The sequence below is a fragment of the Choloepus didactylus genome, chromosome 1, assembly GCF_015220235.1.
Source record: "Choloepus didactylus isolate mChoDid1 chromosome 1, mChoDid1.pri, whole genome shotgun sequence".
In the NCBI taxonomy this organism is placed as follows: Eukaryota; Metazoa; Chordata; class Mammalia; order Pilosa; family Megalonychidae; genus Choloepus; species Choloepus didactylus.
Window position 1 is genome coordinate 162,753,240 of NC_051307.1, and position 26,066 is coordinate 162,779,305.

The following is a 26,066-nucleotide window of genomic DNA, read 5'->3' on the forward strand; positions in this document are numbered from 1 at the left end:
AGTTCTGAAAGCAGCAAGAGAAAAGCAATTCACCACATACAAAAGAAACAGCATAAGACTAAGTAGTGACTACTCAGCAGCCACCATGGAAGCAAGAAGGCAGTGGCACGATATATTTAAAATTCTGAGTGAGAAAAATTTCCAGCCAAGAATACTTTATCCAGCAAAGCTCTCCTTCAAATCTGAGGGAGGGCTTAAATTTTTCACAGACAAACAAATGCTGAGAGAATTTGCTAACAAGAGACCTGCCATACTGGAGATACTAAAGGGAGCCCTACAGACAGAGAAACAAAGAAAGGACAGAGAGACTTGGAGAAAGGTTCAGTACTAAAGAGATTCGGTATGGGTACAATAAAGGATATTAATAGAGAGAGGGGAAAAATATGACAAACATAAACCAAAGGATAAGATGGCTGATTCAAGAAATGCCTTCACGGTTATAACGTTGAATGTAAATGGTTTGAACTCCCCAATTAAAAGATATAGATTCGCAGAATGGATCAAAAAAAAATGAACCATCAATATGTTGCATACAAGAGACTCATCTTAGACACAGGGACACAAAGAAACTGAAAGTGAAAGGATGGGAAAAAATATTTCATGCAAGCTACAGCCAAAAGAAAGCAGGTGTAGCAATATTAATCTCAGATAAAATAGACTTCAAATGCAGGGATGTTTTGAGAGACAAAGAAGGCCACTACATACTAATAAAAGGGGCAATTCAGCAAGAAGAAATAACAATCGTAAATGTCTATGCACCCAATCAAGGTGCCACAAAATACATGAGAGAAACACTGGCAAAACTAAAGGAAGCAATTGATGTTTCCACAATAATTGTGGGAGACTTCAACACATCACTCTCTCCTATCGATAGATCAACCAGACAGAAGACCAATAAGGAAATTGAAAACCTAAACAATCTGATAAATGAATTAGATTTAACAGACATCTACAGGACATTACATCCCAAATCACCAGGATACACATACTTTTCTAGTGCTCACGGAACTTTCTCCAGAATAGATCATATGCTGGGACATAAAACAAGCCTCAATAAATTTAAAAAGATTGAAATTATTCAAAGCACATTCTCTGACCACAATGGAATACAATTAGAAGTCAATAACCATCAGAGACTTAGAAAATTCACAAATACCTGGAGGTTAAACAACACACTCCTAAACAATCAGTGGGTTAAAGAAGAAATAGCAAGAGAAATTGCTAAATATATAGAGACGAATGAAAATGAGAACACAACATACCAAAACCTATGGGATGCAGCAAAAGCAGTGCTAAGGGGGAAATTTATAGCACTAAACGCATATATTAAAAAGGAAGAAAGAGCCAAAATCAAAGAACTAATGGATCAACTGAAGAAGCTAGCAAATGAACAGCAAACCAATCCTAAACCCAGTAGAAGAAAAGAAATAACAAGGATTAAAGCAGAAATAAATGACATAGAGAACAAAAAAACAATAGAGAGGATAAATATCACCAAAAGTTGATTCTGCGGGACACTGATTACGTGCTTCAACTTGGCGCGCCTGGGATGGGGGACCTGATCAGCCCCTGGGGAGGGTGGTGGGCACGGGCGACAGCGCCCTCCGCAGCCCCCCGGGCCTGGGAAAGTGAGGCCGGAGGCAGGCCCCATTTCCTCACCCAAAATACCACTGTTAGGGGAGGCTTGCCGGAGGGAACCGTCTTTTCCCCACCCCCTTATCTTGCCTGGACACTCCCCGTTGCCAGTGCAACTCCCATCACCACCAGTGCGCATACATTGTTGCCAGACACCGTTACCGGAGCAACTCTCGCCCCTTTTCAATCAACCTCCGCGCCCTCTCAAAACCAATCCAAGCCTTTAACCTCTACAGCTACCCCGCCCTCTAAACGCCCGATATAAACTTGTACTCTCCCCTAATAAACTCTCTTGGCTTCTTCACCCTAAAAGAACCGTGTCCCGCCTGTTCCTTTCTCGCCGCCCTCCATACTTTGCACGCCTACGCCGGGGACCGGGCCCAGTCCCCCGCCTCGCCCTCGCCTCCGGGAAAGAGCCCCCGCCGCCGGTACCCTCCAAGCAATCCTGAGAGCCTAGGATTTGGCAACCGGCCGCCACCCCCCCCCCAGACGAATCAACTGCGACCGCAACTGGCGCCCAACGTGGGGCCCCTGTAATTAAAAGTCCTCTCCACGCAGCGGTCCAGTAAAACCACCCGCTCGCCCGGACGCCTCTCCAGCTCCCCTTCTCCTCGCCTGCAAAGTAAGGGCCGCCTCTCCCTCGCCGCCCCGCGGAGCCGCCTCTCCCTCGCCGCTCCACGTCCGGAGCCGCCTCTCCCACGCCGCTCCGCGCCTGGGCCGCTCTTCCTTTCCCGCGTTAACCTAACTCTTACCCCCGACTACCTTTCGTCTTCTCTTCCTATGTCCCCCCATTCCTCCTAACACTCTTCCTCCAGTAGCTTTCCCTCTTCCCCTCCATTACTTTGCTGTGGTCCTTTGTGTCTTTGTTTCTTTGTTTCGCGCGGTGTGCCTCTTTGCGACCGCCCCCCCCCCAAACTGCTCTCGCTACTAGAGGCTCCTGCCTTCTATTCTCGCCGTCTCCTTCGGCCTCGCGACCACGGTTTACCTCATTTTCTTTACTCAATAATCAACCCCCCTTTTTCTTTTCTCACTCCGCTATGGGTAATCGTCTATCTGCACGCCAAGCACCCCAAGTTCGTGCTCTGGCTGGTCTCCTAGACACACATCGCTGTAAGGTGTCTGTCCGGCAGCTGCAAGTATACTGGGACCTCCTGCTGCCCTTTAACCCATGGCTCACCACTTGCCATCTTTGGGACCCTGTTACTTATGATCGCCTTATCGATCGGGTCACCAACGCCATGGAACATGAGAGCAAGCGCTTCCCTCCCGGCTTGCTCCCCACCTTAATAACCGTCCGCTCCTACCTTCAAGGCTCCCTCCCCCCTGATCGAGGCCCCATTAAATCCAAGGAGGCCCTATCAACCCAGTCAACAGATTCAGACAGCAATACTAATGTAGACCACGATTCGGACACAGAGTCCTTAGTCGAGCAGATTAACAACGCGCTCGAAGTGACTCCCAAAAAACAAAATAACACTGAGCCTCGCCAAGATGGCGAACTTCCTCCTCCTCCTTCTTCTTCCATCGAGGGGAAGAAGTGCTCCGGAGATGACGTCAGCCCTAAGCTGGGCCGGAAACCGCAAGCGCTTTACCCCGCCCTTTCACAGGGCGGAGCTAGTCCACCATCTTATGCCTTAGCCACTCCCACCGCACTGCCGTCTTGCGACGCTTGGGGCCTCCCACTTCCGCCTCCCCCTCCGGCGAGCTCCCCCTCGGAGCCGCTACCGGCAGCTGCCGCCGCTCCTCCCACCCTGCCGACTAACAACCCCTGGCTGCCTTCTACACCTCAAGGCAACCCTTGGGGCAACGCTCCCCCTACCCCCACTCCCGCGCCAAGCCCTCTGCAAGCGCGTCCTCCTTTCTCTCGTGCTTTTCACTGCTTTCCTCTTAACCTTACCCCCACACCACAGAAACCGTATGACTGGTATCCCATTGACTCTGATACTATCAAGCAGCTTCGCAGGGCCGTCAAGGAGGACGGGTTAGGTAGCCCATACGCTTCCCAAATACTGCAGGATCTCGGCATGGACTTTTGCATCCCCCAAGACTGGGCCTCGCTTGCCCGTTCCATTCTTAACCCCGGCCAGTTTGTTGATTGGCGTGCTCACTTCCAGGCAGAAGCAGCTAAGCAAAGTGAGCAAGACGCAGCCACTGGAGTCTATCATCACCCCGAAGCCTATCTAGGCACGGGAACGTTTCTAAATCCGTCTGCTTATATTAATATCCCTGCCACCTTCTGGACTATCCTCAGAGGCATCGCCTTACGCGCGTTTGCCAACTGCTCTGCCCGTCGACCTGACAACTTTACCAAGCTCCTCCAGGAGCCAAACGAACCTTTCGCCACCTTCGTATCCAGGGTCAAAGAAACCTGCGCTAGAAAAGTTAGCAACCCCCAAGCCCAGCTAGCTCTCACCCGGGAACTCATTCTAAAAGGGGCTAACCCCCCCTGTAAGCAAGCCATTCTCCCCTTGCGAGAAAAAAGTCTAAATGACTGGGTTCTCGCCTGCAGCGCCTTTGACCCAGCTGCCGCATCCCTAGCCCAGGCTGTCTCTGGCGCTGTCACTGCCGCCTTAGCCGCCACCACCGGTTGTTTTAAGTGCGGGCAGAGCGGTCATTTTGCCCGGGAGTGCCCCAATGCAGAAGTCAACCGCCCGCCTTTCATGCAGCGCAATGGGCGCCCCCCTCCCACTCCTTGCCCACACTGCCAGCGTGGCTATCACTGGGCGCGTGATTGCAAAAAAAACCCCTCTGCCATTGGTCCCAATAAAGTCATTAACCCCCTTTTTCCACAGCCCCCCAGCCGCACCTCGAGTACAAGCAGCACACCCGGAAACCACACCTCAGCTGCAAACGACGCGTTGCCAACACCACCACCCCAACCTCGTCCGCCCCCCGCCCGTTACTCTTCTCCCCTCCTCGGCCTTATCCAAGCGGCCTTCACCTCAGTGAATTCCTCCAACCCTAATCTTACCTCCTCTTGTTGGCTTTGCCTCTCCACTTCCTCCCCACTGTATGAGCCAGTTGCCTCCAACCTCTCCTTTTCAGAAAACACAGAGAACAGCCCCTCGAAATGCAATTAGAATACCTCTGCCGTCCCCCTAACCTTTCATTCAGTCTCCTTTACAGGAAAGTGCATCCGCCCTCGCTCAAGTAACTCTCCCAACCTCACAGCTTGCGCCAACTACTCATCTCCCAGCAGCTCTACAAAATTTCTCATCCCTCATAACTCCTCCCAATGGCTCTGCTCCTCTACAGAGCTTACCCCCTGCCTTAACGTGCAAACCCTCAATACAACTAATGAAACTTACCTCCTAATTGTCCTCATCCCTAGGGTCCTATACCATAACAAGAAAAACTTCTTCCTCCTCCTGGAAACAACTACAGCTTCTGCCCCACTGCAAAAGCGAGAGCCCATCACCGTCCTCACGATTGCCTCCCTCCTAGGTCTTGCAGGCGCTGGCACCGGAATCGCTGCATTAGCCAGTCAAGGCTCCGCCCTAACTCACCTCCGGGCGGCTGTTGACGAGGACATTCGTCACCTACAAGACGCTATTTCCCATCTTAAAAATTCTGTCAATTCCCTCTCTAAGGTAGTGCTCCAAAACCGCCGAGGTCTCGACCTTCTCCTCAAAGAAGAAAGCCTTTGCGCCGCCCTAGGAAAAGAGTGCTGTGTATATGCCAATTCCACAGGTCTCGCCGAGGACAGCCTAAAGAAGGTCCGAGAGGAACTAAAACAACGCAAAAGAGACTGTGAAGCCACCAGCTATTGGTCCCACATCTTTACCCCCCTCCTCCCTTACCTCCTCCCTCTCCTCGGCCCCCTACTAATAATTATTCTAGCTCTCACCTTAGGACCCTGCATTATCCGCAGAATTGTCCAGCTTGTAAGGAAACAAACGGATGCTATTTTCTCCTCGTTCGTGCAAGTCCAGTACCAGCGACTCGCCACCTCTGACGCTCCCTACTCCAAGATAACAACCAACCCTCCGCGACCTCACCGCCACCAGTCAACCCGCCGACCGCGAGACCCTTCTCGATCGCCTAAATATCGCACCAACATCGAGCTCCAGCTTCTCTGAACCTCCAACTTTAAACCCCCCACCCTCGTCCATCCCGCAAGCAACAAGGCCCCTGTCGAGCGCCCGGGCGCCACACCAACGCCGAGCTCCAGCCTCGCTGAGCCACCGTCAACCCCTTTTTCCCCTCCCCGGCCTCCCCCTTCCCTCATCCCTTAGCGGGCCTCTCCGGTAAGCTTCTTCCTTTAATTAGAAAAGAAGGGAGAAATGCGGGACACTGATTATGTGCTTCAACTTGGCGGGCCTGGGCTGGGGGACCTGATCAGCCCCTGGGGAGGGTGGTGGGCACGGGCGACAGCGCCCTCCGCAGCCCCCCGGGCCTGGGAAAGTGAGGCCGGAGGCAGGCCCCATTTCCTCACCCAAAATACCACTGTTAGGGGAGGCTTGACGGAGGAAACCGCCTTTTCCCCACCCCCTTATCTTGCCCGAACACTCCCCGTTGCCAGTGCAACTCCCATCACCACCAGTGCGCATACATTGTTGCCAGACACCGTTACCGAAGCAACTCTCGCCCCTTTTCAATCAACCTCCGCGCCCTCTCAAAACCAATCCAAGCCTTTAACCTCTACAGCTACCCCGCCCTCTAAACGCCCGATATAAACTTGTACTCTCCCCTAATAAACTCTCTTGACTTCTTCACCCTAAAAGAACCGTGTCCCGCCTGTTCCTTTCTCGCCGCCCTCCATACTTTGCACGCCTACGCCGGGGACCGGGCCCAGTCCCCCGCCTCGCCCTCGCCTCCGAGAAAAAGCCCCCGCCGCCGGTACCCTCCAAGCAATCCTGAGAGCCTAGGATTTGGCAACCGGCCACCACCTCCCCCCCCCCAGACGAATCAACTGCAACCGCAGATTCTTTGAGAAGATCAACAAGATTGACAAGCCCCTAGCTAGACTGACAAAATCAAAAAGAGACAAGACCCATATAAACAAAATAATGAATGAAAAAGGTGACATAACTGCAGATCCTGAAGAAATTAAAAAAATTATAAGAGGATACTATGAACAACTGTATGGCAACAAACTGGATAATGTAGAGGAAATGGACAATTTCCTGGAAACATATGAACAACCTAGACTGACCAGAGAAGAAATAGAAGACCTCAACCAACCCATCACAAGCAAAGAGATCCAATCAGTCATCAAAAATCTTCCCACAAATAAATGCCCAGGGCCAGATGGCTTCACAGGGGAATTCTACCAACTTTCCAGAAAGAACTGACACCAATCTTACTCAAACTCTTTCAAAACATTGAAGAAAATGGAACACTACCTAACTCATTTTATGAAGCTAACATCAATCTAATACCAAAACCAGGCAAAGATGCTACAAAAAAGGAAAACTACCGACCAATCTCCCTAATGAATATAGATGCAAAAATCCTCAACAAAATACTTGCAAATCGAATCCAAAGACACATTAAAAAAATCATACACCATGACCAAGTGGGGTTCATTCCAGGCATGCAAGGATGGTTCAACATAAGAAAATCAATCAATGTATTACAACACATTAACAAGTCAAAAGGGAAAAATCAATTGATCATCTCAATAGATGCTGAAAAAGCATTTGACAAAATCCAACATCCCTTTTTGATAAAAACACTTCAAAAGGTAGGAATTGAAGGAAACTTCCTCAACATGATAAAGAGCATATATGAAAAACCCACAGCCAGCATAGTACTCAATGGTGAGAGACTGAAAGCCTTCCCTCTAAGATCAGGAATAAGACAAGGATGCCCGCTGTCACCACTGCTATTCAACATTGTGCTGGAAGTGCTAGCCAGGGCAATCTGGCAAGACAAAGAAATAAAAGTCATCCAAATTGGAAAAGAAGAAGTAAAACTGTCATTGTTTGCAGATGATATGATCTTATATCTAGAAAACCCTGAGAAATCGACGATACACCTACTAGAGCTAATAAACAAATTTAGCAAAGTAGCGGGATACAAGGTTAATGCATATAAGTCAGTAATGTTTCTATATGCTAGAAATGAACAAACTGAAGAGACACTCAAGAAAAAGATACGATTTTCAATAGCAACTAAAAAAATCAAGTACCTAGGAATAAACTTAACCAAAGATGTAAAAGACCTATACAAAGAAAACTACATAACTCTACTAAAAGAAATAGAAGGGGACCTTAAAAGATGGAAAAATATTCCATGTTCATGGATAGGAAGACTAAATGTCATTAAGATGTCAGTTCTACCCAAACTCATCTACAGATTCAATGCAATCCCAATCAAAATTCCAACAACCTACTTTGCAGACTTGGAAAAGCTAGTTATCAAATTTATTTGGAAAGGGAAGATGCCTCGAATTGCTAAGACACTCTAAAAAAGAAAAACGAAGTGGGAGGACTTACACTCCCTGACTTTGAAGCTTATTATAAAGCCACAGTTGCCAAAACAGCATGGTACTGGCACAAAGATAGACATATAGATCAATGGAATCGAATTGAGAATTTGGAGATAGACCCTCAGATCTATGGCTGACTGATCTTTGATAAGGCCCCCAAAGTCACTGAACTGAGCCATAATGGTCTTTTCAACAAATGGGGCTGGGAGAGTTGGATATCCATATCCAAAAGAATGAAAGAGGACCCCTACCTCACCCCCTACACAAAAACTAACTCAAAATGGACCAAAGATCTCAATATAAAAGAAAGTACCATAAAACTCCTAGAAGATAATGTAGGAAAACATCTTCAAGACCTTGTATTAGGTGGCCACTTCCTAGACTTTACACCCAAAGCACAAGCAACAAAAGAGAAAATAGATAAATGGGAACTCCTCAAGCTTAGAAGTTTCTGCACCTCAAAGGAATTTCTCAAAAAGGTAAAGAGGCAGCCAACTCAATGGGAAAAAATTTTTGGAAACCATGTATCTGACAAAAGACTGATATCTTGCATATATAAAGAAATCCTACAACTCAATGACAATAGTACAGTCGGCCCAATTATAAAATGGGCAAAAGATATGAAAAGACAGTTCTCTGAAGAGGAAATACAAATGGCCAAGAAACACATGAAAAAATGTTCATCTTCTCTAGCTATTAGAGAGATGCAAATTAAGACCACAATGAGATACCATCTAACACCGATTAGAATGGCTGCCATTAAACAAACAGGAAACTACAAATGCTGGAGGGGATGTGGAGAAATTGGAACTCTTATTCAGTGTTGGTGGGACTGTATAATGGTTCAGCCACTCTGGAAGTCAGTCTGGCAGTTCCTTAGAAAACTAGGTATAGAGTTACCATTCGATACAGCGATTGCACTTCTCGGTATATACCCGGAAGATCGGAAAGCAGTGACACGAACAGATATCTGCACGCCAATGTTCATAGCAGCATTATTCATAATTGCCAAGAGATGGAAACAACCCAAATGTCCTTCAACAGATGAGTGGATAAATAAAATGTGGTATATACACACGATGGAATACTACACGGCAGTAAGAAGGAACGATCTCGTGAAACATATGACAACGTGGATGAATCTTGAAGACATAATGCTGAGTGAAATAAGCCAGGCACAAAAAGAGAAATATTATATGCTACCACTAATGTGAACTTTGAAAAATGTAAAACAAATGGTTTATAATGTAGAATGTTGGGGAACTAGTAATAGAGAGCAATTTACGAAGGGGGAACAATAATCCAAGAAGAACAGATAAGCTATTTAACGTTCTGGGGATGCCCAGAAATGACTATGGTCTGTTAATTTCTGATGGATGTAGTAGGAACAAGTTCACTGAAATGTTGCTATATTATGTAACTTTCTTGGGGTAAAGTAGGAACATGTTGGAAGTTAAGCAGTTATCTTAGGTTAGTTGTCTTTTTCTTACTCCCTTGTTATGGTCTCTTTGAAATGTTCTTTTATTGTATGTTTGTTTTCTTTTTAACTTTTTTTTCATACAGTTGATTTAAAAAAGAAGGGAAAGTTAAAAAAAAAAAAAAGAAAGAAAACAAGGGGAAAAAAAAGATGTAGTGCCCCCTTGAGGAGCCTGTGGAGAATGCAGGGGTATTGGCCTACCCCACCTCGATGGTTGCTAACATGACCACAGACATAGGAGTCTGGTGGTTTGATGGGTTGAGCCCTCTACCATAGTTTTTACCCTTGGGAAGACGGTTGCTGCAAAGGAGAGGCTAGGCCTCCCTATGGTTGTGCCTAAGAGCCTCCTCCCGAATGCCTCTTTGTTGCTCAGATGTGGCCCTGTCTCTCTCTAGCTAAGCCAACTTGAAAGGTGAAATCACTGCCCTCCCCCCCTACGTGGGATCAGACACCCAGGGGAGTCAATCTCCCTGGCAACAGTGGAATATGACTCCCGGGGATGAATGTAGACCTGGCATCGTGTGACGGAGAACATCTTCTTGACCAAAAGGGGGATGTGAAAGGAAATGAAATAAGCTTCAGTAGCAGAGAGATTCCAAAAGGAGCCGAGAGGTCACTCTGGTGGGCACTCTTATGCACACTTTAGACAACCCTTTTTAGGTTCTAAAGAATTGGGGTAGCTGGTGGTGGATACCTGAAACTATCAAACTACAACCCAGAACCCATGAATCTCGAAGACAGTTGTATAAAATGTAGCTTATGAGGGGTGACAATGGGATTGGGAAAGCCATAAGGACCACACTCTACTTTGTCTAGTTTATGGATGGATGAGTAGAAAAATAGGGGAAGGAAACAAACAGACAAAGGTACCCAGTGTTCTTTTTTTACTTCAATTGCTCTTTTTCACTCTAATTATTATTCTTGTTATTTTTCTGTGTGTGCTAATGAAGGTGCCAGGGATTGATTTAGGTGATGAATGTACAGCTATGTAATGGTACTGTGAACAATCGAAAGTACGATTTGTTTTGTATGACTGTGTGGTATGTGAATATATCTCAATAAAATGAAGATTAAAAAAAAAAGTTTATGGTGTCTTTCTTTGTCTTTTATAACAATTTTTGACTTAAAGTTTATTTTATCTGGTATTAGTAAAGCTAACCCAGCTCTCTTTAGGTTACTATATGCATGGGGTATTTTTTCCCATACTTTCACTTTCATCCAGATTATATCTTTGAATTAAAGTTGAGTCTCTTAGAGACAGCATTTAGTTGAGTCATGCTTTTTTCTTTTAATCACTTTCTAATCTTTGCCTTTTGACTTGAGAATTTGTATTTAAAGTTATTACTAATAATGCAGAAATCTCTTTTGCCATGCTATTGGTTTATATAAGCCTTCTATCTTTTCATCCCTCAGTTCTTCCATTACTGCTTACTTTCATATTTATTTGATCTTTTGTAGTGAACCATTTTGAGTCCCTTCTCATTTCCTTCTGTGTCTATTTTTCAGATATTTTCTTTGTGACTATCGTGGGGCTTAAATTTGACATCCTAAATCTATAACAATCTCATTTGATTTGATACCAACTTAAACGCAATAGCATATACAAACTTGTTCCTGTACCCCTGCATTTCCTCATCTTTTTGTTTTTCTTGTCACTAATCATATCATTATATATCATGTATCCAAAACCATAGATTTCTCATTACTTTTTAGGCATTTGCCTTTTCGATCCTATAAGCAGTAAAAAGTGCCACGAAAAATACAATACGATAGTACTGGTATTTATAATTGCCCATGTGGTTACCTTTACCAGAGATCTTTGTGTCTTTTTCTTTCAATCTGTTCACTTTTGTTGTTGATGTTTTCTTTTTGCTCCTCAGCCCAAATCATTTCAACTGTCTTATCTTTGAGTTGACTTATTCTTTCTTCTGCCAGCTCCAATATGCTGTTATACCTCTCTAGGGAATTTTTAAATTCAATTATTGTGGATTTTAACTCCAGTATTTCTGTTTGATTCCTTTTTATAATTTCTATCTCTTTATTGAGAGTATCATTTTCTTCACACTTCATTTTCCTGGTATCCTTCAGTTCTTTCTTAGTGGTGTTCTTTAGCCCTTGAGCATATTTAAGATTTTTTTTTAAGTCTTTGTCTGTAATGCCCAAGAACTTTTCTTCTCCTTGGTGGTTTTTGGTGTTTTATCTTGTTCGTTAGGATGGGCCATCATTTCCTCTTTCTTTTTTTTGTCTTGTAATTTTTTGTTGCACACTGTACATTTAAAAATTTTAATGTATTAAATCTGGAACATACTTCCTGAGCTGTCTGTTCTTCAAGTTTGCATCCAGCTAGTGATATGACAGAGATTTCCTTGAGTTCCAGGAGCTAAAAAAAAAAAAAAAAAAAATCATGATAGGGTATTATAAGGGGTATGGTATGCTTGGGGTTTAATTTTTAATTTTTATTTCTTTTCCTGGGGTAATGAAAATGTTCTAAAATTGATAATGGTGATGAATGCACAACTATGTGGTGATACTATGAGTCATTGGTTGTATACTTCAGAAAGATTGTATGGTGTGTGAATATATCTCAATAAAATTGTGCTAAAAAACCAAGCCAAAAGACGTCTTTCACAGACTTTGCAAATAAGATCTGTGTTGGTTGGTGCTCTCCTTTAGAGCTTAGCCTTCCTATCAAGATCAGCCTGAGGTGAAAGTGCAGGATATTTTCAAATCTTTTCTAAGCATGAGTCTTGTCCCATGCATAAGCTAGTGACCTCAGGAATTCCATGTTTACGGAGATCTGAATTCCCTCTTTTCTCCCTATGAAATAGAGCTTTCCCTCCTCTCAGGTGCTCTGTTGAATGCCTTAAAGTTGGTAGTCCTCTGCCAGGTCACTGAAATTTGATTGCTTCTTACACTGATTTAGCCTTCTGAAAGCTGCTTCCTCATTCAGAGCAAATTCTGGGATGGCAAGCCAGAGATCGCTCCGTCTTTCAGGCTGCCACCAGAAAGATTGGTACATAATACAAACACATGCACTCCAATATGTGCATGCCAGGCTGCACACCATATAGTCATACATGCACCCCAGTATGCACATAGAGGTTACTGTGTTCCCTCAGGAACAGGACCAGAGACTCACACTGAGAGCATAGGCTGGCTCCACATCAAGCCAGGGAGGGAATGGAGAAGGGGTGAGTAAAGGTGCCATGAGGTTTTCCTACTGTTTTTAAGTTCCCTTTTCTTGATTTGGTGCTCACCCAATTACTGCAACATTTTAACTGTTTTCTGGAGCTCTGAGGAAGATGGCTTTGCCAGTTATCTTGTTATTTTTGGAACATATAGGACAGTTCTTTTGTCAAATGCCCTTCAATTTGGGTATGTCTGATGTTACTTCATGATTAGATCCAGATTGTCCATTTTTGTCAGGAATATCTGAAAAGTGATGCTGTTTTCTTTTCAGTGTATCGTATTAGGAGAGGCACAATATTGATTTGTCCTATTATTGATGCTGTTAAATTTGCTTGCTTCATATATGACAGATTGCTCCACTGTAAATTTACTATTTTTCTCTTTGCAATTATTAAGTAGTTTGTGGAGAGCTACTTTGAGACTACTTAATAGATCATTCTTCATCAAACTTTCACCAACTAATTTTAGCATCCAGTAATGATTCTTTCCTGAATTTTCTATATTGTTTACCAAATGGTGATTTTCTAATTATATCATTCTTCTACATTTATCAGTTGCCATTTAAAAATAAGGAAGAGCTTGTCTTTCTACATTTACTTATTTTTTCTTTCATTTGTCTACATTAACATAGGCTCATGGGTTCTTGTTTTATGCAGTGGGTTATAATTCATTACTATCATTATTTATTTTGATGCTCAGATTGTTACCTATTTTGAGCACTTCCTTCACTTTATGGCAAAATAAGATGTTCAGGTTTGTCTAATACTTTCCCTGAGCCACTGGCATCAGTCATTTCTCCAAGGATTCTTGGTCCTTTCAGTAGAAAGATGCCTGATGTGGTCACTGCTATCAGAAAGTAATTGCTATATGGACCTTTTAATAAACATAACTAGGGAAAAAATTCACACACACATCTATATCTATTTCCATCTCTCCCTCTTTCTCTCTCTCTCTCTCTCTCCCTCTCTCATCTACCATCAATCTATTTATGTTGGTTTGGAGCTATGTACCCCCAAAAACATGTTTTTAAACTTAATCCATTCCTGTGAGTGTGAACCCTTGTAAATAGGATCTTTTGATGAGGTTACTTCAGGTAAGGAGTGGCCCAGGATGAGTCTTAATCCTACTACTGAAGTTTTACAAGGAAGGTCACAGAGAGAGAAATAAAGCCGAAGGAAGCAGTCAGAAACTGAATGTCAGCAGAACCCAGAAGAGAAGGAGAAGCCAGGGGAGGCTGCCATGTGCATGGCCATGTGATAGACAAGCCAAGGACCAAGGGGTGTCAGCAGCCAGTCCCTAGAAAGCCAGTCTTCGGGAAGAAAGCATCGCCTTGATGGCATCTTGATTTGGATGTTTCCTAGCCTCAAAATAGTGAGCTAATAAATTTCCATTGTTTAAGCCAACCATTGCATGCTATTTGCTTTAACATCAAGGAAACTAAAACACTATCTGTCCTCTATCTAATTGAAAACCATGAGTTCACACTGACTCCTCCAATTCCAATTGAATACCACAGCATATATATTAGTTTTCTTCCTCTCCATATTTGGACTTCTGGCAGTGAGAACTTGGATCCTAATAGTGTCAGTATTTTTAGTCTTTGCTCATTTTCCCTGTATGTAACCAATCTCTTGACCCTCTAGCTGCCTATTTGGCTCCAGTCTCTCAGGCTCCACAACCCCTGGCCACATCAAGGAAAGGAAAGGAAAAGAGCAAATACATATTTCTTTTATAAGAGAGGAAAAGGAAAGGGAAGAGAGGGGAGTATGGAAAGGGAAGGGTAAAGGGAAATGAACAGTTTTTTTTAGTCTCTTTCTCCACAGCTCACATGGTTCTGTGAAGGGCAGATAGTAGGATTTTGTGCAGAATGAGGGAATGACTGAAAATAGATATTCTGCTTCGTCCAACGTTATGAAGTTCTGGGCTCCTTTTGCTCAACTCAGTTACTGTTCTATAGTGAGCTGGGAGAGACTAGGGTCTATTTGTCCTTGTTTCAGAAGCCAGAGGTATCCATTCTGTGAGCAAAAGAGCCTGCTAAGAAAACTCCTTCCTCATCGTATGTTCAACCTAACTTTGTGGTATCTGACCCCATGCCCACAGCTGGAAAGGCTGCTGACCTGGGAGCTGACTGTAAAGGGCCAAAGGTCACCGATCAAAGGCAGGCATGCAGGATAGGCTGGCCTTCTCTGGCACACTGTTTGCAGGGCACTTGGATGAGCTGCGCAAGAATGGAAAGTAAGAGGTCAGTAATGGGGAAACAGTTTAGTGCTCCACGGCAGGGCTGGTTTCAAGCAAAACTGTGAAGTAGGCAACATCTGTCACAGGAGCTGCTGCAGTCCCTCAATCCCAAAGCCCCTCTGACAGTGACTTCTCCCAGGCCACAAAATCAGGAATGGGAAGGCTAGGGCATTTTGAGAGCATAGTACAAAGTAGACCAGGATACCAGGGTGTCAAGGAGTCTGGAGTTTAGAATAAAGGGAGAATCTCAGGGATATTCATCCCCAGAAGAGGAGTTTATTTGCAGGCCTGGATTTGGAAGACATCTGAATACTGCAGAGCAGGAGCGTAGTGTTGGTGGAAGTGGCATTAAGTAAAAGAGGGAGGTGATCACAACTGCAAAGTTTATAACAAGAGGATAACATAGTCTGACTAGGGACATCATTAAACCAAGTTCACTTCTCTACATTAAGACTTTCAGATTGGGTAGATTGGTACTCAAAACCAGGCACTGCCACTTAAAGCTGTGTGAATTAGACAAGTTTCTTAACCTCTCATTTCCTAAGTTTTCCCATCTGGAAAATGGGAATAATAATACCTACTTCATAGGGTTATTGTGAGAACTAAATTAGTTATTAAAGTAAATCACCTGGTATAATAGCCAACACATTACTATCTCTTTATTTTTATTTATGTGATTACTAACATTTTCCCTCTTCAAGCCCTGTGTGCACAGCCTCCTGAGCCCAGCTCCTCAGGTCCCACCACATCAGGGAGACCTGCAAGGGTGCTGACCCCTGGATCCTAGACAGTGAACCACAGAGAATGCGACAGACAGATCCCAGCAGCATTTTTCTCTGAATATCGGTTCCTGTGCCTTCCTTCTATTCACCTGTCTGTTCTTGAAGACAACAACTGGGTACAATCAGGTACATTCTGTGGGATAATAAAGTGGGTATAGAATTGGATTTGGAGACTCCTGGGTTTAAATCCTGGGCTACTTAGAAAGTGCACGATGCTGGACATGTTACTTACCTAGTCACAGCCTCCCTTTCGTATCGGTCATAAGAATACGAATACCCACCTTACAGGGTTGGTATGAAGGTTACCCACATTGCTTTTAAAGTGCTGGCCCTGCTTGATGTGAAGCAGTCACCGATGAATGTTAATGACCATCATTATTACAGAACACATAGCATGGACTAAAATACTGAATATACGCTCAGCAAATTAATGAAGTGACTCCACATGATCAGTTTAAGGTTCCCTCCATTGCCAATGGGCCCTTCAGCAAAATACAACCTGGGAGATCATCTAGTTCAGCCATTTCAGTTTACGGATGGGAAAACTGAACCCAGCCAGAGGATATAGCTGGTAGGCTGCCTGGTAGGGCAGGAAAACTAGGATCTCGGTTTTCGGACTCAATGCCCTGAGTCCTCACTACCATACCATACTCCTTCTTTACACGCTTTCTTAGAAAGTGTCACTCATGTTTTCTTCCAAGGTTATTTAGGATTTCACAGCCTATTATTTTTCACCAAGAGAAGCCAGGTTCTGAGACCTTCAGGTGGGCCCTAAAGAGGTTAAGCTGAGCAGAGTCCAGAGTTCCTGGGGCCAAAACAAACAGATCACTGATCCTGCTGCTGCCCCCACTGCAAAGGCCATTGTTTAATGTTCCCGCTCTCCATGGAAAAGAAGAGCAAAGTCCTCCCAGTTTCTCAGCTGGGCAAAGTAGACCACTGTCCTGTGCAGACATGTAAACAATTGGTGTCAGTCAATGGCTTCTACAAATTTGAATTATCTTATCCTTTTACCTATTCCTCATGTTTGCCACAGATAGGCTGTTTACATAAGTGTATGTAACTTGTCTATATGTATACTTTAATAAGACTTTTCACCCCTACAGGGTAGCATCTGCCTAAAAACAGATTAACTGGCTTATGTCTCCTGTGTGTGTGTGTGTGTGTGTGTGTGTGTGTGTGTGTGTATGTGTGTGTGTGTGTGTGTGTCTACTACTAGGTGAGAGTCCTTGTCTTTTATTAATCCTCAAAAGGGCCCATTAGTATTCCAGATATGTCAAAATGTTAAACACTGTCTGCTCTGTGCTTCTTTCCAAGTTCTTAGAATTGGAGGAATGTAGTGATGGGGTACCCAGTAACCCTCCTCTAGTATTAGAGAAAGGCTTCTTTTGGGCCAGGATCTTCAGGCTCCTGCTTGAGGCTTATGTCACTCAGAACTGCAAGACTGGCTCTCCTGGTAGGGAAAATTTCCCACCTGCCTGGGAAGAAACTCAAGCCCATGAGAGCCAGAAGTCTGAAACTGTGGCCAACAGAACCTGATGACTTCTGTAGGAGGTGAAACTGCAGGGAAGTGTCTTTCCAAAAGGCCCAGCATGAAGGATAGGCATGCATGAGGGGAGCCTGCAGGGAGGAGGGCCCAGGAGCAGATGTGAAAATGCCATTCCCAGAAGGAGTGAAGTCCTGGGCACAGAAAACTCCTGGGCAGGAAGCTGCTGAGCACAGCTCTCTTCCTGCTGCCCCTCTCCTAGAATTGAGGTCCCAGTACAAGTATATGCCCCCTAATGAGGTTGTAGGACCTTATGGCACCCACAGACTTAGCTTCTTGTGGAACCACCACACTGTCCTCGAGAAAGTTTACACCACTCTGCCTCCCAACCAATGGTAAATACATACATCCCTCTCTCCATGTTTTTTCCAGCACTTTTATCCCTATTTATATTTCTTCCTACAGTTTTATAGAGCTATATTCATATACCATACAATTATCCACAGAGTACAATCATTTGTTCATGGTATCATCATGTAGTTGTGCATTTATCACCACAGTTAGCACCTGAACATACTGATTACTATGAAAAAAAATTTGTGTGTGATTTTTTTTTAATGAATAATAAAAAAGATAATAAAAAGAAAAATAAAATATCATACAATACAATATAATAGTAGGGTCAGACAACTACACCACTACCAAGAATCTCATATCCTGCCCTTACATCCCCCTCTCATACACATTTAGCTTTGGTATATTGCCTTTGTTACATTTAATGGAAGCATATTACAATGTTACTGTTGACCATAGACTCCAGTTTGCTTTGATTATATTTTTCCTCCATACCTTCCACTTTTCAACACTCTGCATGGTTGACATTCATTTGTTCTCCCACATGCAAGAACAGTTTTATATTTGTACATTTAGTCACAATCGTTGACCACTCCAATTTTTGCTAAGTTAAACAGTCCCAGTCTTTATCTTCTATCTTTACCTCAGGTGTCATACATGCCCCTAGCCCACCTCTTTCAGCTTTACTCATGGACATCTTTGTTCAGTGCACTTACAATGTTGTGCTACCATCACACAGTATTATGCTACCTATTTCTGGATTTATACAGTCAGTCCTGCTGAACATTCTGTAGTCTTTCAGCATCAAATGCCCGATCTCTACCCTCTTTCTATCTCCTGATAGCCTGTGTTATCAGCTTTTAACTGTTAATGCTTGCTCATTAATATTAGTTCATATTAGCAAGACCATACACTATTTATCCTTTTGTTTCTGGCTAACTTCATTCAACATAATGTCCTCAAGGTTCATCCATGTCTTTGTTCTGTCTTACAGCTGTGTAATATTCCGTCATGTGTATATACCATAGTTTGTTTATCCAGTCGTCCGTTGATGGACATTTGAGCTGTTTCCATTGCTGTTATGAATAATGCTGTGATAAATATCGGTTTACAAATGTCTGTTTGTGTCTTAACTTTCAGTTCCTCTGAGTATATACCTAGTAATGGAATAGCTGGGTCATATGGCAAATCTACACTTAGCTTCCTGAGGAACTGCCACACTGTCTTCCAGAGTGGTTGCACCATTCTACATTCCCACCAACAGTGAATAAGTGTGCCTCTTTCTCCACATCCTCTCCAGCACTTGTAATTTTCTGTTTTTTGGATAATGGCCATTCTGGTAGGCGTGAGATGATATCTTATGTGGTTTTGATTTGTATTTCCCTGATAGCCACTGAAATTGAGCATTTTTTCATGTTTTTGAGCCATTTGTATTTCCTTTTCAGAAAAGTGTCTGTCCATGTCTTTTGCCCATTTTTAAAATTGGTTTCTTTGTCTTTCTGTTGTTGAGATGTAGGATCGCTTTATGTATTTGGGATATTAAACCCTTATCTGATATATGGTTTCCAAATATTGTCTCCCATTGTGTAGGCTGCCTTTTTACTTTTCTAACAAAGTCCTTTGATGTGCAAAAGTGTTTTATTTTGAGGAGATCCCATTTGTCTATTTGTTCTTTGGTTGCTTGCGCTTTGGGTGTAAGGTCTAGGAAACCACTTATTATCATAAGATCTTTAAGATATTTCCTTCCATTTTCTTCTAAGAGTCTTATGGTCATAGTGCTAATGTTTAGGTCTTTGATCCATTTGGAGTTAATTTTTGTATAAGGTGTGAGAGAGGAGTCCTCTTTCATGCTTTTGGATATGGGTATCCAGTTCTTCAGACGCTGTTTATTGAAGAGGCTGCTCTGTCCCAGTTACTTTCGCTTGACTGCATTATCTAAGATCAATTGTCCCTAGATGCCAGAGTCTATTTCTGAACACTCAATTCAATTCCATTGGTAGGTATATCTATCCTTATGCCAGTACCGTGCTGTTTTGGCCACTGTAGCTTTATAAAATGCCTCAAAGCCAGGTAGTGTGAGACCTCCCAATTCGTTCTTCTTTCGCAAGATATTTTTGGCTATTCAGGACAGCTTGCCCTTCCAAATAAATTTGGTTATTGGTTTTTCTATTTCTGCAAAGTAAGTTGTTGGGATTTTAATTGGTATTGCATTGAATCTACAAATCAGTTTAGATAGAATTGACATCTTAATTATATTTAGTTCTTCCAATCCATGAACACGGTATGTTCTTCCATTTTCTAAGGTCCTGTTTGATTTCTTTTAGCAGTTTCTTGTAGTTTTCTTTGTATGGGTCTTTTATTGCCTTTTTAAAGTTTATTCTTAAATACTTGATTTTTTGGGTTGCTGCTGTAAATGGAATTTTTTTTCTTGATTTCTTCCTCTTGTTGCACAATACTTGCATATAAGAAAACCATAGTTTTTGCATGTTGATCTTGCAGCCTGTCACTGCTGTATTCACTGATTAGTTCCAGTAACTTTGTTACAGATTTTCCTGGATTTTCTACATATAGAATCATGTCATGTGTGAATAGTGAAAGTTTTACTTCTTCCTCTCCAATTTGGATGCCTTTTATTTCTTTTTCTTGCCTAATTGCTCTAGCTAGAACTTCCATCGCAATGTTGAATAACAGTGGTGACAGTGGGCATCCCTGTCTTGTTCCTGATCTTAGAGGGAAAGCTTTCAGTCTCTCTCCATTGAGTGTGATGTTAGCTGTGGGTTTTTCATATATTACCTTTATCATATTGAGAAAGTTCCCTTCTATTCCTATCCTTTGAAGTGTTTTCATCAAGAAAGTATGTTAAATTTTGTCTGTCTTTTCTGCATCGATTGAGATGATCATGTGGTTCTTCTGCTTTGATTTATTGATGTGGTGAATTACTTTAATTGATTTTCTTTGTTGAACTAGCCTTGCATACCTGGAATAAATCCCACCTGGTCATGGTGTATAATTCTTTTAATGTGTTGCTGTATTCGATTTGTGGGTATTTTGTTGAGGATTTTTGCGTCTATATGCACTAAAGAGATTGATCTATAATTTTCTGTTTTTGTAGTATCTTTGTCTGTCATTGGTATTAGGGTGAGGTTGGCTTCATAGAATGAGTTAGGTAGCTTTCTCTCCTCTTCAATTTGTTTGAAGAGTTTGAGCAGGATTGGTACTAACTCTTTCTTGAATGCATGGTAGAATTCACATGTAAAGACATTTGGTCCTGGGCTTTTCTTTTTTGGAAGCTTTTTGATGACTGGCTCAATATCTTTACTTGTGATTTGTTTGTTGAGCTCTATTTCTTCTTCTTTTTTTTTTTTTTTTTATCTAAAAATAACTGTTTATTTCAAGTAATAACCATAATAACAATATATTGGGTGATCATAGCATATGGATAAGTGAAATGAATGATAGCAATGTCTTAAGGGATGGGAGGGAGGGAGAGATGGAAATACTCATAATGTTATAAGGTACCTGCACAGCATCTGAAGGATTATAGTGTTATTTTAAGGTGGACTTAAGATTATTTTTTTTTTAATCATCATTTTATTGAGATATATTCACATACCACGCAGTCATACAAAACAAATCGTACTTTCGATTGTTTACAGTACCATTACATAGTTGTACATTCATCACCTAAATCAATCCCTGACACCTTCATTAGCACACACACAAAAATAACAAGAATAATAATTAGAGTGAAAAAGAGCAATTGAAGTAAAAAAGAACACTGGGTACCTTTGTCTGTTTGTTTGCTTCCCCTACTTTTCTACACATCCATCCATAAACTAGACAAAGTGGAGTTTGGTCCTTATGGCATTCCCAATCCCACTGTCACCCCTCATAAGCTACATTTTTATACAACTGTCTTCGAGATTCATGGGTTCTGGGTTGTAGTTTGATAGTTTCAGGTATCCACCACCAGCTACCCCAATTCTTTAGAACCTAAAAAGGGTTGTCTAAAGTGTGCGTAAGAGTGCCCACCAGAGTGATCTCTCGGCTCGTTTTGGAATCTCTCTGCCACTGAAGCTTATTTCATTTCCTTTCACATCCCCCTTTTGGTCAAGAAGATGTTCTCCATCCCACGATGCCAGGTCTACATTCCTCCCCGGGAGTCATATTCCACGTTGCCAGGGAGATTCACTTCCCTGGGTGTCTGATGCCACGTAGGGGGGGAGGGCAGTGATTTCACCTTTCAAGTTGGCTTAGCCAGAGAGAGAGGGCCACATCTGAGCAACAAAGAGGCATTCAGGAGGAGACTCTTAGGCACAAATACAGGGAGGCCTAGCCTCTCCTTTGCAGCAACCGTCTTCCCAAGGGTAAAACCTATGGTAGAGGGCTCAACCCATCAAACCACCAGTCCCCTATGTCTGTGGTCATGTTAGCAACCATGGAGGTGGGGTAGGCGAATACCCCTGCATTCTCCACAGGCTCCTCAAGGGGGCACTACATCTTTTTTTTTTTTTTTTCCTTGTTTGTCTTTTTCCTTTTTTTTTTTTTTTTTTAACTTTCCTTTCTTTTTTAAATCAACTGTATGAAAAAAAAGTTAAAAAGAAAACAAACATACAATAAAAGAACATTTCAAAGAGACCATAACAAGGGGGTAAGAAAAAGACAACTAACCTAAGATAACTGCTTAACTTCCAACATGTTCCTACTTTACCCCAAGAAAGTTACATAATATAGCAACATTTCAGTGAACTTGTTCCTACTACATCCATCAGAAATTAACAGACCATAGTCATTTCTGGGCATCCCCAGAACGTTAAATAGCTTATCTGTTCTTCTTGGATTATTGTTCCCCCTTCCTTAATTGCTCTCTACTGCTAGTTCCCCTACATTCTACATTATAAACCATTTGTTTTACATTTTTCAAAGTTCACATTAGTGGTAGCATATAATATTTCTCTTTTTGTGCCTGGCTTATTTCGCTCAGCATTATGTCTTCAAGGTTCATCCATGTTGTCATATGTTTCACCAGATCGTTCCTTCTTACTTCCGCGTAGTATTCCATCGTGTGTATATACTACATTTTATTTATCCACTCATCTGTTGAAAGACAATTGGGTTGTTTCCATCTCTTGGCAATTGTGAATAATGCTGCTATAAACATTGGCGTGCAGATATCTGTTCGTGTCACTGCTTTCCGATCTTCCGGGTATATACCGAGAAGTGCAATCGCTGGATCGAATGGTAGCTCTATATCTAGTTTTCTAAGGAACTGCCAGACTGACTTCCAGAGTGGCTGAACCATTATACAGTCCCACCAACAATGAATAAGAGTTCCAATTTCTCCACATCCCCTCCAGCATTTGTAGTTTCCTGTTTGTTTAATGGCAGCCATTCTAACCGGTGTTAGATGGTATCTCATTGTGGTCTTAATTTGCATCTCTCTAATAGCTAGTGAAGCTGAACATTTTTTCATGTGTTTCTTGGCCATTTGTATTTCCTCTTCAGAGAACTGTCTTTTCATATCTTTTGCCCATTTTATAATTGGGCTGTCTGTACTATTGTCATTGAGTTGTAGGATTTCTTTGTATATGCAAGATATCAGTCTTTTGTCAGATACATGGTTTCCAAAAAATTTTTCCCATTGAGTTGGCTGCCTCTTTATCTTTTTGAGAAATTCCTTTGAGGTGCAGAAACTTCTAAGCTTTAGGAGTTCCCATTTATCTATTTTCTCTTTTGTTGCTTGTGCTTTGGGTGTAAAGTCTAGGAAGTGGCCTCCTAATACAAGGTCTTGAAGATGTTTTCCTACATTATCTTCTAGGAGTTTTATGGTACTTTCTTTTATATTGAGATCTTTGGTCCATTTTGAGTTAATTTTTGTGTAGGGGGTGAGGTAGGGGTCCTCTTTCATTCTTTTGGATATGGATATCCAACTCTCCCAGCCCCATTTGTTGAAAAGACCATTATGGCTCAGTTCGGTGACTTTGGGGGCCTTATCAAAGATCAGTCGGCCATAGATCTGAGGGTCTATCTCTGAATTCTCAGTTCGATTCCATTGATCTATATGTCTATCTTTATGCCAGTACCATGCTGTTTTGGCAACTGTGGCTTTATAATAAGTTTCAAAGTCAGGGAGTGTAAGTCCTCCCACTTCGTTTTTCTTTTTTAGAGTGTCTTTAGCAATTCGAGGCATCTTCCCTTTCCAAATAAATTTGATAACTAGCTTTTCCAAGTCTGCAAAGTAGGTTGTTGGAATTTTGATTGGGATTGCATTGAATCTGTAGATGAGTTTGGGTAGAATTGACATCTTAATGACATTTAGCCTTCCTATCCATGAACATGGAATATTTTTCCATCTTTTAAGGTCCCCTTCTATTTCTTTTAGTAGAGTTATGTAGTTTTCTTTGTATAGGTCTTTTACATCTTTGGTTAAGTTTATTCCTAGGTACTTGATTTTTTTAGTTGCTATTGAAAATGGTATCTTTTTCTTGAGTGTCTCTTCAGTTTGTTCATTTCTAGCATATAGAAACATTACTGACTTATGTGCATTAATCTTGTATCCCGCTACTTTGCTAAATTTGTTTATTAGCTCTAGTAGGTGTATCGTCGATTTCTCAGGGTTTTCTAGATATAAGATCATATCATCTGCAAACAATGACAGTTTTACTTCTTCTTTTCCAATTTGGATGCCTTTTATTTCTTTGTCTTGCCGGATTGCCCTGGCTTGCACTTCCAGCACAATGTTGAATAACAGTGGTGACAGCGGGCATCCTTGTCTTGTTCCTGATCTTAGAGGGAAGGCTTTCAGTCTCTCACCATTGAGTACTATGCTGGCTGTGGGTTTTTCATATATGCTCTTTATCATGTTGAGGAAGTTTCCTTCAATTCCTACCTTTTGAAGTGTTTTTATCAAAAAGGGATGTTGGATTTTGTCAAATGCTTTTTCAGCATCTATTGAGATGATCAATTGATTTTTCCCTTTCGAGTTTTTAATGTGTTGTAATACATTGATTGTTTTTCTTATGTTGAACCATCCTTGCATGCCTGGAATGAACCCCACTTGGTCATGGTGTATGATTTTTTTAATGTGTCTTTGGATTCGATTTGCAAGTATTTTGTTGAGGATTTTTGCATCTATATTCATTAGGGAGATTGGCCGGTAGTTTTCCTTTTTTGTAGCATCTTTGCCTGGTTTTGGTATTAGATTGATGTTAGCTTCATAAAATGAGTTAGGCAGTGTTCCACTTTTTTCAATGTTTTGAAAGAGTTTGAGTAAGATTGGTGTCAGTTCTTTCTGGAAAGTTTGGTAGAATTCCCCTGTGAAGCCATCTGGCCCTGGGCATTTATTTGTGGGAAGATTTTTGATGACTGATTGGATCTCTTTGCTTGTGATGGGTTGGTTGAGGTCTTCTATTTCTTCTCTGGTCAGTCTAGGTTGTTCATATGTTTCCAGGAAATTGTCCATTTCTTCTACATTATCCAGTTTGTTGCCATACAGTTGTTCATAATATCCTCTTATAATTTTTTTAATTTCTTCAGGATCTGCAGTTATGTCACCTTTTTCATTCATTATTTTGTTTATATGGGTCTTCTCTCTTTTTGATTTTGTCAGTCTAGCTAGGGGCTTGTCAATCTTGTTGATCTTCTCAAAGAACCAACTTTTGGTGATATTTATCCTTTCTATTGTTTTTTTGTTCTCTATGTCATTTATTTCTGCTTTAATCCTTGTTATTTCTTTTCTTGTACTTGGTTTAGGATTGTTTGCTGTTCATTTTCTAGCTTCTTCAGTTGATCCATTAGTTCTTTGATTTTGGCTCTTTCTTCCTTTTTAATATATGCGTTTAGTGCTATAAATTTCCCCCTTAGCACTGCTTTTGCTGCATCCCATAGGTTTTGGTATGTTGTGTTCTCATTTTCATTCGTCTCTATATATTTAGCAATTTCTCTTGCTATTTCTTCTTTAACCCACTGATTGTTTAGGAGTGTGTTGTTTAACCTCCAGGTATTTGTGAATTTTCTAAGTCTCTGATGGTTATTGACTTCTAATTGTATTCCATTGTGGTCAGAGAATGTGCTTTGAATAATTTCAATCTTTTTAAATTTATTGAGGCTTGTTTTATGTCCCAGCATATGATCTATTCTGGAGAAAGTTCCGTGAGCACTAGAAAAGTATGTGTATCCTGGTGATTTGGGATGTAATGTCCTGTAGATGTCTGTTAAATCTAATTCATTTATCAGATTGTTTAGGTTTTCAATTTCCTTATTGGTCTTCTGTCTGCTTGATCTATCGATAGGAGAGAGTGATGTGTTGAAGTCTCCCACAATTATTGTGGAAACATCAATTGCTTCCTTTAGTTTTGCCAATGTTTCTCTCATGTATTTTGTGGCACCTTGATTGGGTGCATAGACATTTACGATTGTTATTTCTTCTTGCTGAATTGCCCCTTTTATTAGTATGTAGTGGCCTTCTTTGTCTCT

General features: G+C 41.9%; 1 long non-coding RNA gene across 1 annotated transcript in view; it reads left to right on the plus strand.

Annotated features, from left to right (window-relative positions):
- LOC119540643 overlaps positions 1 to 26,066 on the plus strand; it is a 61,343-nt gene that overhangs the window by 13,439 nt on the left and 21,838 nt on the right. Inside the window, exons 2-3 of the long non-coding RNA XR_005218099.1 lie at positions 14,835 to 14,976; positions 15,674 to 15,880. This is a non-coding gene — a long non-coding RNA (uncharacterized LOC119540643). The remainder of the gene's footprint in view (positions 1 to 14,834; positions 14,977 to 15,673; positions 15,881 to 26,066) is intronic.